At 42.8% G+C, this 13448-nt stretch overlaps 1 pseudogene; it reads right to left on the bottom strand.

The window, feature by feature from the left end:
- Positions 1 to 9886: 9886 nt before the first annotated feature.
- Positions 9887 to 12994, bottom strand: LOC112546468 (C2 calcium-dependent domain-containing protein 4C-like; annotated as a pseudogene).
- Between the last annotated feature and the right edge of the window lie 454 nt (positions 12995 to 13448).

Here is a 13448-nt window from a genome sequence, read left to right as displayed (position 1 = left end):
AAAGCAATTCAATTCTATAGAACATAAACAGATGTTTCTGTCATTACTAACCTTGGTAGGGATGTTAAATAGTGGTTAGGAAGCTAATCGAGTAATCGGAATTTCCATTGACTACTTGATTCATCGATAAAGGGGTTTGCTGCAGCTCTGTTTTTTAAATGTACTAAGAGCTACCAGGTAGCAGTGTGTGGGACCCGGTGCAAGCTGGGACTGCTCAGTCCTGGCTCATGCCATATCCCCCTCTAAACCTTTGCCTCTTCTGCCTCCCATGGAGACCGCACTGAGAGGACCGGCTTTTAAGCTGGCTCCCCCCAGCACTGGATCCTGCTCTGCCTCCCCCACCCTCGCCTCTGATACAGAGGCTTATCGGGTAGTCGACTAGTTGACTAGTCACTTAGATCTCTAAACCTAGGGTTGATTTAAACCAGTGACATAGACCATCTGAAAGTCTATGTCCCCCTACCAGTACACTGAATCTTCCAGTTCCTCTTGTTTAGGTAACAAATTATTGAGGGGTGATGAAAGTAGTAGCAAGGTGGTGACTTTCTCATATGATAGTGTCCCATAGCATCATTAAAATTTAGCTAGAGAACAGAATTTCAATGACAAAACTTGTCTTTTAAGCTTGATATAAACCAGAGGTTATAGTTAAAAACAGCACAGTTCTCAAGCATCACAAGACAAACAGTGTGCCCTTGTAGCCAAGAAGGCTAATGGCATATTAGGGTGCATTAAGAGGAGCATTGCCAGCAGATCCAGAGATGTCATTATTTGGCTTTGCTGAAGCCACATCTGGAGTATTGTGTCCAGTTCTGGGCCCCCCACTACTAAAAGGATGTGGACGCATTGGAGAGGGTCCAGCGGAGGGCAACCAAAATGATTAGGGGGCTGGAGCATATGACTGATGAGGAGAGGCTGAGGGAGTTGGGTCTGTTTAGTCTGCAGAAGCGAAGAGTGAGGGGGGATTTGAGAGCAGCCTTCAACTTCCTGAAGGGAGGTTCCAAAGAGGATGGAGAGAGGCTGTTCTCAATAGTGACAGGTGGCAGAACAAGGAGCAATGGTCTCAAGTTGTGGCGGGAGAGGTCCAGGTTGGATATTAGGAAAAACTATTTAACTAGGAGGGTGGTGAAGCACTGGAATGGGTTCCCTAGGGAAGTAGTGGAGTCTCCATCCCTAGAGGTGTTTAAGTCTCGGCTTGACAAAGCCCTGGCCGGGTTGATTTAGTTGGGACTGGTCCTGCCTAGAGCAGGGGGCTGGACTCGATGACCTTCTGAGGTCACTTCCAGCTCTATGGTTCTATGATTCTATGAAACCTTCTTTGGGGTAGACAGCAATAATAAAGACCAACAATTTGAAGTTTTCATTTCCCCTCTGCTACATTAAACAAGATTTTTTATCAGCTCTATCAAGTGTAATGATGTGAACCCGCACTCTACTACCTTAGGTAATAACTATATTAAAAATATTTGGGCCTTGATGATATGGATGAACCCTTGCACTACTGCACAGTCGCACTTCTATGAATAGGCCTCATCATAGCATATAGATATTGCTCAGATGCAGGGGTAGGCAGCCCAGGATCATGGCCTGGAATTATTGGTGAACCTTTAAAAAAAAAACTATAAAAAAACCTGTATTTTAAATGGCCTAGACTATTAAATGTGCTTGCATGGACTCTTGCACTGGACCATGTGTGCCCTTTCTTCATGTGCGGTTTTTAGTTTAATATTTAAGAGAGTACTTTCTTGTCATAGCAACAGCAGCACTATTTGCTTTTGGTACATATGCTTCACTGCTGTCAGTAATAAAGAACTGACTGTACAGGAACCAGAGGCTCTTCATTCGTAGTTTCTCAACTGCCTAATTCAATCCTCTACTGAGTAACCACTTTTATTTAATAGATCTTTTATTTTTTTCTCTGTCATTACTTTTATGCAGTATCATTAAATAGCTTTTCCTTACTTCATTTAAGTGACTGGGCTATACCTGGAGACCCTTTTCTGCCTTTCCAGGCTACCCAGTTTGACTGTGCAATAGGTTGATGGTTTTGAGACAAAGGCAGGCCAATGGCATAAACCAGTCTTTCATTTAGAGAAGGAAATAGCCTTTGAGGCCAAAATGTTAATGAGAACCTGTAGGTGGAGAGAGTGGTAGGGTAGTTTTTGATCCACTATTGCTATAGTAACTTAACGCCTTCAAGTAATTGTAGGTGAGGCTCTGAGTCTAAGCTAGAAAGAATCAAGGATTCTATACTCTCTTGACCTAAAGGCAACAGGGAAGGTGATACCTTTAGTTAAATGGGGATCTCCCAGCTGAGTACTCAGACATACTTGTAACTAGCTTCAAACTCTGGAACAATAAAATGCAGTGAGAACAAGAATATTATTTTCAATAAACGTGCACAGCAAAAGGGTAACCATCAACTTCACGAAAGGTTTCGATCTTGAACATAAGAACGGCCATACTAGGTCAGACCAAGGCCTATCTAGCCCAGCATCCTGTCTGCTGACAGTGGCCAATGCCAGATGTCCCAGAGGGAGTAACTACAACGGGTAATCATCACACGATCCCTCTCCTGTCATCCATTTCCAGAAGAACCGAGGCTAAGGACTACCTATCCTGGCTAATAGCCATTGATGGACCTAACCTCCATGAAACTATCTTTCTCTTTTTTGAACCCTGTTAAAGTCCCGGTCTTCACAACATCCTCTGGCCAGGAGTTCCACAGGTTGACTGTGCGTTGTGTGAAGGAGTACTTCCTTTGGTTTGTTTTAAACATATTACTTATTAATTTCATTTGGTGACCTCTAGTCCTTATATTATGGGAACAAGTAAACTTTTCCTTATTTACTTTTTCCACACCACTCATGATTTTATAGACCTCTAACATATCCCCCCTTAATCTCCTCTTTTCTAAGATAAAAATCCAAGTCTTTTTAATCTCTCTTCATTTGGGACCCATTCCAAACCCCTAATCATTTTTGTTGCCCTCTTCTGAACCACTTTCAATGCCAATATATCTTTTTTGAGATGAAGTGACCACATCTGTACACAGTCACTGTACACAATGGTAGTGGGCATACCATTGTTTATATAATGGCAATAATATAAATGAGAAGTAATGGTAGTTCAAATTAAGAGTGTTAATTCGAACTATCTAGCCCGTGCCACGAGTAGCCGCGGGCAGGTAGTTTGAGCTACTGGGCATTTAAAAATGGTGGCGCCCAAGAACATGCAAATGAAGCCCGGGATCTTTAAATTGCAAGTTCGAATGACTACATTAGCCACCCTAGTTCAAACCAGGGTGGCTAGTGTAGCCATACCCCATCATACTGTATGTTTAGTTGGGATTATTTTTCCAATGTGCATTACTCTACATTTATCAACATTAAATTCCATTTGCCTTTTTGTTGACCTATCACTTAGCTTGGTGAGATCTTTTTGAAGCTCTCCATAGTCTGCTTTGGTCTTAACTATCTTGAGCAGTTTAGTATCATCTGCAAATGTTGCCGCATCACTGAAACAGTTCAGACCACAATGTAGGGCTGTCCCTTTACACATGGAATGTTCACAGTAAAGATTTCTGGCCAAAAAAGCAGCTTTCCTAATCCAGTCACATTGACCAAGGCCATAGTCTGGTCACGTAGCCACAGACCAAGGTAAGATGTTATAAATATAGATTCAAAAGGTCACAGAGTTGAGTTAACATATTTGCAGAGGGATGTGAAATTCCAGATGTTGTAAGGGGAAATAACATGGCTAATGTCTTGCCAATGCGTTCCACGTGTTATCTGGCAACTTCCCATGGGAGCCCTGTAGATAGGGACAAACATGCAATTATGTCTATTTATATAGCATTCCTGTCCTCTGCTGCAATAACATGCTCCAAAGAATAGCGGATTGGCATCTGTCTCCCAGTTTGTAGTATGTAGTGTAATATAGCCATGCCAGTCCTAGACATTAGAGACACAAGCTGGGTAAATTAATATATTTTATGGACCATCTTCTGTTGTTGAGACAAGCTTTTGAGCCACACTGAGGTCTTCTTCAGAGCTGGGACCCAAATTTTTAAAGCAGTTCTGGGTTTCGTGGCTCTGCCTTATTTTCTGCAAGCTTGTTGGACATAATGCTAAAATAGCCAAAGGAGACTGGTGATTCTGGGTGCCTCTCTTTCTGACTGCAGAACATGAGACCTGTAAAAAGGGTCAGACTTGCAGAGGGTCAATCCTTAGCACTTTCTGAAAACCAGACTCCTTTGAAGTATCTAATTTGAGCATCAGAAGCATTTAAAATATTTGAAAATGTAGGTCCAAGAGTCCAGAGGATGAGATGACTATTTCAAATCTGGCATAAAATGCTCTTGAAAGAATTACAGTGATGCTAACTGCCATGTAATACTAAGAGGGAAAAGTTTACCTCAATAATATCTGGGCTACGTCTAGACTGGCCCCTTCTCCAGAAGAGGCATGCAAAGCAGGCAAGTCAGAACAGGGAAATTAAATCCCCCGCGGGATTTAAATAAACATGGCCGCTGCTTTTTTTCCGGCTTGGGGAAAAGCTGGAAAAGAGCGTCTAGACTGGCGCGATCCTCCAGAATAAAGCCCTTTTCCGGAGGATCTCTTATTCCTACTTGCAAGCCGGAATTTTTCACTTGAAGTGCTCAATCCTAGAAACTGCTCTCAGTAGATATAGTAAATGAGTTGAATGCAGATGTTTCAGATCAGCACTGAAGCATTCAGTCAAAGCAAAGGTGATGTTTGATGTCTAGCTCTAATGTTCTCATGCCTTATTGGTGTCATAACTGTTGCTTATGTTCACACATATTAATCTTCCCCCCGCTGAGAATCCTAGTAAGACCTACACCTAGGATCAGCATCACAGCCACAACATGTTCAGTGATAAAACTATTTGTCCCTTGTGGAAACTGAAATAAGTTAAACTTTAAAATATGATAAACTTTGAAGAGAAGTTGGAGACCTATTACTACATGAATGGAAACATTCTTGGCTGATTGTGAACTGGAAAAATAAATAAAACCAGTAGGCTGCTACCATGATAACCTTTTCATTGAGCTCAGGAAGGAACTTCCTGGGCTATTACAAATTATACCTTCAAACTCTTGGAACTTCTGTTCAACAAATGGACGAGGGATTTGCTATGTAAGATCACATGATGTTAAACTCACATTACCCGCACAGTTACAGGCTTATTCCAGGTGTTGATTTAAAGTGTGATCAAAATGAAAGTGAAAACTTAAAAAACAACAAATAGTGGTGAGATCTTTAAATCCATAACTTACTTTGGTTTTTTTTTAAACACATTGGCTAAGTCTAGACTACATCCCTTTTTCGGAAAAAGGGATGTAAATTAGATGTATCGCAATTGCTAATGAAGCAGGGATTTAAATCTCCCGCGCTTCATTAGCATAAAAATGGCTGCCGCTTTTTTTCGGCTCGGAGCTTTGTCGGAGAAAAGCGCCAGTCTAGACGCTGATCTTTCGAAAAATAAAGCCTTTTCTGAAAGATCCCTTATCCCTTATTTCCCTGGTCTGCAGGGAGACAGGGAGCAAAGCCTTGGAGCACGCCCACAGTGGGACAGCCTGGGCGCGCTTGGGCTGTCCCGCTGCGGGCGTGCTCCGTGGCTTTGCTCTCCGTCTCCCTGGTCTGCAGGGAGATGGGGAGCAAAGCCTTGGAGCATGCCCGCAGCGGGCGTGCTCCACGGCTTTGCTCTGGTGTCCCTGGTCTGCTGGGGGGGGGTCCAGCGGCTTTGCTGGACCCCTCCCAGCAGACCAGGGAGACCGGGAGAAGCTTTTCTCGCCCTGGAGGTCACGGGTGGCGACCCGCCGCCCGTGAGCTCCGGGGCAAGAAAAGCCCCATTTGTAAGTGCGGATCCGACGTAAGTCGGATCCGCGAAAGTCGGGGACTGCCTGTACAACTTAACACGGGTGTTTCCTTTTATCTTGAAACGGCAGATGCAGGAACAATTTGAGAGGGAAAGCTTTTGTGGAACAATTTGAGTAAAAATACGTGATATTGCTGAGGACCTGAAATTAGTGAAATGAAGATAAATATTTGCCTTTACTTTTGTGCTGATTCCCCTCCTCCCCCATTCATCTATATAGTTTCATTTATATGAATTTAAGGATTGACTTTCAAATGGAACTCAGTAAGCTTCGTTCTTTGTAGATATTGGCTTATTTTCAAAAGTGTTAGCAGCTTGCTTTCTGATAACTAATATTTTGTGGCATGTAATTAGTATGTCAAAGAGGTAGAGAAACATAATATGTACCCTTAAGCTGTGTACAGTCACCAGTTTATGCCATAATACAGCCAAAAGTAGTGACAGAAAAAGATAGCAAATCTGGGCCGAAGGATAGTACTCCTTTGGCTCATGCATTACACTAGCCACGTTGTTTTGCCTCATTGACACAATGTCTAACTTCAGCCAAAAAAAAAAAAAAAAAAACCCAGCAAGCAAATGGTCTGGTAGCACTTTATAGACTAACAAAACATGTAGATGGTATCATGAGCTTTCATGGGCACAGCCCACTTCTTCAGATGACCCCATCTACATGTTTTGTTAGTCTATAAAGTGCTACCAGACTATTTGCTTGCTGTTTTTTTCTGTAACAGACTAACTCGGCTACCCCTTGTAACTTCAGCCAGTCATCTCTCTCACTATCATGTACATTGAACATGCTAGCTAGGCAGAGTATAACTATGTTATCTTCATAAGTCAGCAGCACACACTGTTTATCCACACATGTTTCTGGGGTTTGAAGATACGATATTAATGTTCTGCCTAGCTGGAATGTTTGAAATGAGTGGTGATAAAAGCTGTGTGCAGAAGGCTACGATAATGCTGAGAATCACTGCTTTTTATTATAATTTATTACAAAATGATTATAATATGAATGGGAGGGAATAAAGAGATTCCAGAACAAAACTAAATCTGCTCTCAGATCTTCTTGACAGAGCATGGATAGGATGTTTCTTTCTCCCCACGGGAGTCTATCACAGAATAAACATTAGAATAAAATTACATACAAGAGCAACATTTTCTTTTTAATGATAGCATGGGGTTCTCTTAGTTATCTGTAGTGAGAAAAGAAACAGAAAGACAAAAAGGTAGCTCAAAACTATTCATCAGTAAAATCATGTGCACTACACCCCCCATACAACAGCGAAAGGACCAGCAGGGGGCTAAGGTGCTGCAGTTTGGAACTGATCAGAGGAGGCCATGCTAGACATCTTCCTCTGTTCTTCCTGGTGCACTTTTGAGGTGTCGACGCGCTTTTGCGTAAGAACTTTTTGTGGAAGATCTCTTCTACAAAAAGCTGCTTGCACAAAAAGCCTGCAGTGTAGACATAGCCGTAGATCCCTTTCTGTCCCTTCGACAGTCACTTCCCATTCTGTGTTCAACTGATTATTCTTTCCTAAGTACTTTGCATTTGTCCTTATTGAAGTTCATACTATTTACCTCAGACCATTTCACCAGTTTGTCTAGATAATTTGAATTACAATCCTATCCTCCAAAGCACTTGCCACCCTCCCAACTAGGTATTATCTGCAAATTTTATAAGAGTACTTTTTATGCCATTATCTAAATCATTAATGAAGATATTGAACAATACTGGACCCAGAACTGATCCCTGCAGGAACTCACTTATTATGCCCTTCCAGAATGACTGTGAACAGTTAATAACTACTCCCTGAGAATGGTTATCTAGCCAGTTATGCACCCACCTTACACTAGTTCCCTCTATGTTGTATTTACCTAGTTTATTAATGAGGTCACACGAGACCGTATCAAATGCCTTACTAAAGTCTAGATACCACATCTATTGCTTTCCCCTCATCCACAAGGCTTGTTACCCTGTTAAAGAAAGCTATCAGGTTGGTTTGACATGATTTGTTCTTGACAAATCCATGCTGCCTGTTACTTATCGTCTTACAATCCTCTAGATCAGGGGTCTCAGACTCATGGCTCATGAGCCATCTATGGGCCGGAGCATATTCATAATCTAGCCAAGGAAACCCAGCAGCTTGGAATGAGGGGTGTTTTGTCTGAACTGGTCCTGCAAGTTGTGCCATTTCCCATCCCTGCCCCATCCTCTCCCCTCCCCCCATGTACCCAGTTTCCCACGGCACCTTACCTCAAGGATTATGGGAGGAGCGAGGGTGGGACTTGGTGTGGGGCAGTAGAAGTAGTCCAGCCCCTCTGTCCTCAACACACGTACTCACTCTTCTTCCCTGTGGCTCCTGCTGCTGTGGCATCCAATGCCAGACCCCCTGGTAATCTCCAAGGCTGTGTTCCTTGGGGGATGGGAGGAAATGGGGGGTACAGAGTGGGGTGGAAGGAAGAAGACAGTCTTGGGGGCTGATTTCAGAAACCCCTTTACACTGAGCTGCCAGGTCTCCTGGGTCAGATTGCAAATATGCTCCTGCCTGTAAAATGGCCCACGGGCCGTGAGTTTGAGACCCATGCTCTACATCAGTGGTCCCCCAACCTTTTGGGGCTGCTGGGCACCCAGAGATGGGGCCACCCACGCGCCTGGAGGCAGAGCCCCTTATATGCTGCATGCCTGGAGCTGGCGCCACCCATGTGCCACACTCCCAGGGCTGCATGCCCAGGGGTGGGGCCACCCATACACCACGTTCCCGGGGCCGGAAGAGCCCATGTCCCATGTGCCCTGGGGCAGGGCCACCACCGCCCATGCACTGCGTGCCCAGAGCCGGCGCTTGTGCCACGTACCCAGGAGCCGGCAGCACCCATGCGCCGTGCACCCGGGGCCAGCACCGCCCATGCGCCGTGCACCCGGGGGCGGGGCCGGCCCCCATCACTCAGCAGGTGCACAGAAACGGGCACTGCATTGGGGACTGCTGCTCTACGGGTTTGCAAATGGATTCCTTAATTATTTTCTTCCTTATCCTGGTACAGAAGCTAATCTGACTGGTCTATAATTCCCTGGATTGTCATTTCCCTTTTGTACAGATGGGTATGATCTGCGCTTTTCCCAGTCTTCTCGAATCTCTCCCTTCTTCCATGATTTGTCAAAGATAATAGCTAATGGCTCATTATCTCCTTAGTCAGCAACAGCCTTCAAGTGCCATCCCTTTTAGTATATTTCTTCTCAGTTCATTTAAATTATTAATAGCTGAAATCCTAGTATAATAACTGCAAGTATTAATTGGTGTGTCTATCTGTGTGTGTATATATGTTATGAAACAGCAAATTATTGTTGTTGTAAGTAATGTTATAGATTAAACAACACGCTTATTCTATAAACTAGCAATTAAAATTTTCCTGAGCCAAGTTAGCATCTTTCAAATATAAGACGTCTCTTGGGCAGATGAAATATAGAGTAAGCTGTCACTGATACGAGTAAGAGAAATTGCCTCTAAAATCACACATGTAAATGGCTATTGCTGCAAATTCCCAAACTATGTCTAAGGTCATGTCAATAATTGGATGTACAGCTATTTAAACAGGCAGTGTCTTCCCTCTTTTGAAATACAGGGTTGGCAAATACACACCAGAGATTTCCATATCAGCAGCATGGGTAACAAATCTATCAATCAGTGGTCTGACGTGCTATCAAAAACTCCAATTTTCTGTTAGTGACTGTAAACTTCATGCACAACAGTGGGGATTTCACAGGGGCCTGCAATTGCTTTAAATTAACAGAAACAGATAACTGAAGTCCTCCTTATTGTAGGATTTAAATACTGATGTGTGGGGAAAAAATTGCTTAATAGCACTCACGTACAAACAATGTACCTGAAAATAAAACTTTGCTTGCCAATTATGATTATAAATAATTGGTGTTATTTTAAAAACTAAAAAGAGATAAGATAAGCAAGGAAAGTAACAGCCACATAAAATACACATTTTATTCCTAAGTAAATTTACTTTGCTGAAAACAGTCTAGACTTAAATTGCTTTCCTGCCCCATCCTATAGGCAGCATACTCCATAAGTAAAGTTGAATTTTAGCTAACATATAATCTCTCTTCATAATAGATGTTTTATTCACAGCTTTTATTTTGATTGTCTGTGAATACCATTTTTAGAAATACCATCAAAGTTCTCATGAAGGACGGGATTTCTGCTTCTCTTTATAACAATGCTGCTTTGTTTTTGAACTTTCCCTGGCAAAAGACAGAAGGTGATGCAACACTTAATCCTTTTAGGTTCCATATTCGTTCCACATCATATAAGCCTTCAGCACTTATCAGATGGCGTCGACACCTTCTGTTTTCAGGACAGTCTCAAGATTCCTCTTCTATCAAGAAATACTATCTGTGCACTTTTAAGTCTCTCTTGGCCATTAGCAAAATTCTGAGGAAAGATGGGTGAATGTGACCCATAAAACCTCTGTGTGCACTTGCTTAAATTTGCCACAGATTGCCTATTGGGATTAGGGTTGTTATCTGTTGAGCTATCTTCATCTGTGGACAAGGAGTTCTCCCTTGCCATGCTGGATTTGCTTTATGCTTTTAAAGCCCTGAAAAGCAGTCCCTTTGGATTCTGAATTGTAAATAAAGAGCAAGATCTAGGCCGGGATCTTTTAATAAGAGGGAAAGTAAACGGGTAAGAGGCAGTGGAGGAATGGGTATTGCAGTCACAAGAACCGTGTCTTGGCAGGTATGGATGCCTGGAAGTGAGTCTGGTAACTGCACAGTTGATGCTACTGGAACCTTTGTAGTAAATTCTGGAACTCAGCTGCAAGAATAGACAGGACACAGAAGAGCTGCATGGGTCACTGTGGAAAATACTCTCATTTCTTCTGGTATGGGGGCTCCCTAGCAAAGTACAGAATCCATAAGATGTTTTCACCTTAAGAAAATGTGTCAGGGAAAGTACTGTCTGTGATTGTGGGTATGTGATGGTGCTTTTTCCTATTGAAATTAAGTTATTAGCAATTTCGGTTGAGAGGATATGTGGCAGCTGTGTGCGGGGGTTGTGAACAGCTTCACAGTGAGGGTAGCGATTGGCCTTTGCATTAGGTTGGATGCTGGAGCTGAGATCCCTGACAGAGTGAAGCTAATCAATCTGGATGGGATACAAATCCTGGAATCCTGTCTGGAGTTAAGATGTTGGGAAAAGTAGCCATTGATCCTTGGGCTTTCTTCCAGCAGCAAACCCCTTCTCTTTCCAACACAACTAGCTCCAAAGCTTTTCTGAGTTTCTCCAGGCAACACATCAATAACAATTTGTGATACACATAGCTGCCATACAGCAGGAGAGTTCTGTCCCAGGGGAAAGGCCAGTGACTGTAACCTGCAACACAGGAAAAGCAAGATGAGGATCACTTTTCATAAAAGTTAGCAGCCAGTAATAGACCAATGGGGACAGAATTAATGAGCGCATCAGAAGGAATCAGCTACAGATTTCATAGTTAGGGATGGAAACTTAAAAAAAAAAAATCAATCAATCCTTTATGCAATTTTTAAACGAATTCAAGCAAAATCACAAATGTAAAGAATTAATGAGGGAGTTTTGGTGAGACATCAGGTATCTTTAGGAGTTTACATCAATTTTCCTGAATCACTAACTTGGTTGAAGGACTTCTCTTTGTGCAAAATGGGCAGCAGTCACTTGGCTGGTCTTAAACGGCATTTAACAAATAACACTTAAAAGCTTTCGGCTTTTTAATTTATAAGGTGGCCAACACCTCACTTGACTTCCAAAGCTGTGCAAATTAAATCTAAAAGGGTACTGGTTTGATGACATTTCTGACATGCTGTTATAACTGGATGTATACTGTACAATGTAAGACCTCTAATTTTTGAAATACAGTGGGACATTCCCTGCTAAGGTCATTTAGATGGGACACTACAGTAGATGTTCAAATTGTAGGTCTCTTATAGTTGTCATTCTGTTCAGTTAGAGAAGTGGTTTACAAAGGTTGACCCAAGTGCTCACAATCAGATACTACAGGCCATCCTCACTATAAGTCTAAGAAATGTTCCAAAAAATTTGGACTTATAGCAAAACAACTTCAAGTGGGGAATTTCTTCCCTATGGCTGACTTCCTTGTGCGCAAACAGTGGCAGCCTGTCAATACAGGTGAACTAGGCGGTCGCCTAGGGCACCAAGATAAACGGCCATTTGAGGGCTTTGCAACATAATGCCATAGCAACATAATGCAAGCCCATCCTCCGACAGGCTTCCGGTGAGTTTACGTGCTGATCAGTTCATCTACTGCTGCAGCCATGCAACATAAAAGCCTCCAACAGAGCCAGTGCACACCACCTCCTTGTAGCTTGTTTAGGTTTGTTACTTGCTCACATTAAAAAAAAAAAAAGACAGCATGACAACGTCTACATCAAATATAAAAGGAAGTATGATAGAAAGGAGTGGATGTAGACGTTTTCATGATGCTTCCTGAAAAGAATGGTAATTAGATTATCTAAGTATTTAGGGAAGGTAGGAGAAGAGAAATGGCAAGATGACCAGTACTGATGGAACTAGTATCAGAGGGAGGGCAAAATTGCAATAGAGCACAGAATTTCATAGCGCAAAAGAATTAAACTATAAACTTCATAAAAACAGAAAAGACACTGATACTCAAAGATCCAGAATTTAGCACAGTAGTTTCTAAATTGTGATCCACAACACCACTTTGCTAATGACACAAGGAAAGAAGGTTGCTTCCATTGTGTTGGATTTTCACTTAATATTCTACTGTATTTTCTATCTAAGCAGCTACTTTCAGCATAGGCCCAGGCGGCAATTGCCAAAAGCAGTGTTGGGATTGCAATGCAAAGAACACATGCAGTGGAACATTTTCACAACTTTGCTCCTGCTTACTCTGAACCACACTCTTCTGTGAAAAGTCCCTCTATTGTCCAAGGCTGCTCAGTGTATCGGGCAGTTGCTACATAAAGTAACATACTTACTTTTCGGTCATGCCAAATGCTGAGTTCAGATGGTCCAAACAGCTCCACCACCTTATCAGTATGCTTCATAGTAAGGATGTTAACAATCATGTAATAACTGTCTAACCACTCAAACTGTCTAACCACTCAAATTCTCAGCGGTTACATGTGCTGGGAGCACTGCAGCATAAAACCTTGCAGCGAAGCCACCTCCCTGGGAGCAGGGCCACCAGTCCCTGCTGGCCTGGCTCCCGGGGAGGTAACTTCGCTGTGGCAATGAAGCCTCTCTGAGAACACAGCAGGCAACTCTTGCACGCCCAGTGCCCAGGGAGGAGGCTTTGCTGCCCTCCCACAGTGAAGCTTTCTCCTCGGGAGGCTGAGCGTAAGCAACACCATTAACTGATAAGCATCTGCTTATTGGTTAAGCGGTTAGTCATGTACTGTACACTGCAACATCCCTATTTCCTAGCACAGTGGTCTAGGCCATGGGAAAGCCCCTGACAGAGAAGGCAGATGTTTCAGGAGTGGCTAAAAACTCCCCAGACAAATCCTAAATAGCAGACAT

The sequence above is a fragment of the Pelodiscus sinensis genome, chromosome 14 (assembly GCF_052426305.1).
Source record: "Pelodiscus sinensis isolate ZL-2025 chromosome 14, ASM5242630v1, whole genome shotgun sequence".
Lineage (NCBI taxonomy): Eukaryota > Metazoa > Chordata > Testudines > Trionychidae > Pelodiscus > Pelodiscus sinensis.
Note: the sequence above shows the minus strand (reverse complement) of the source record. Positions and strands in the feature narration are given on the sequence as shown.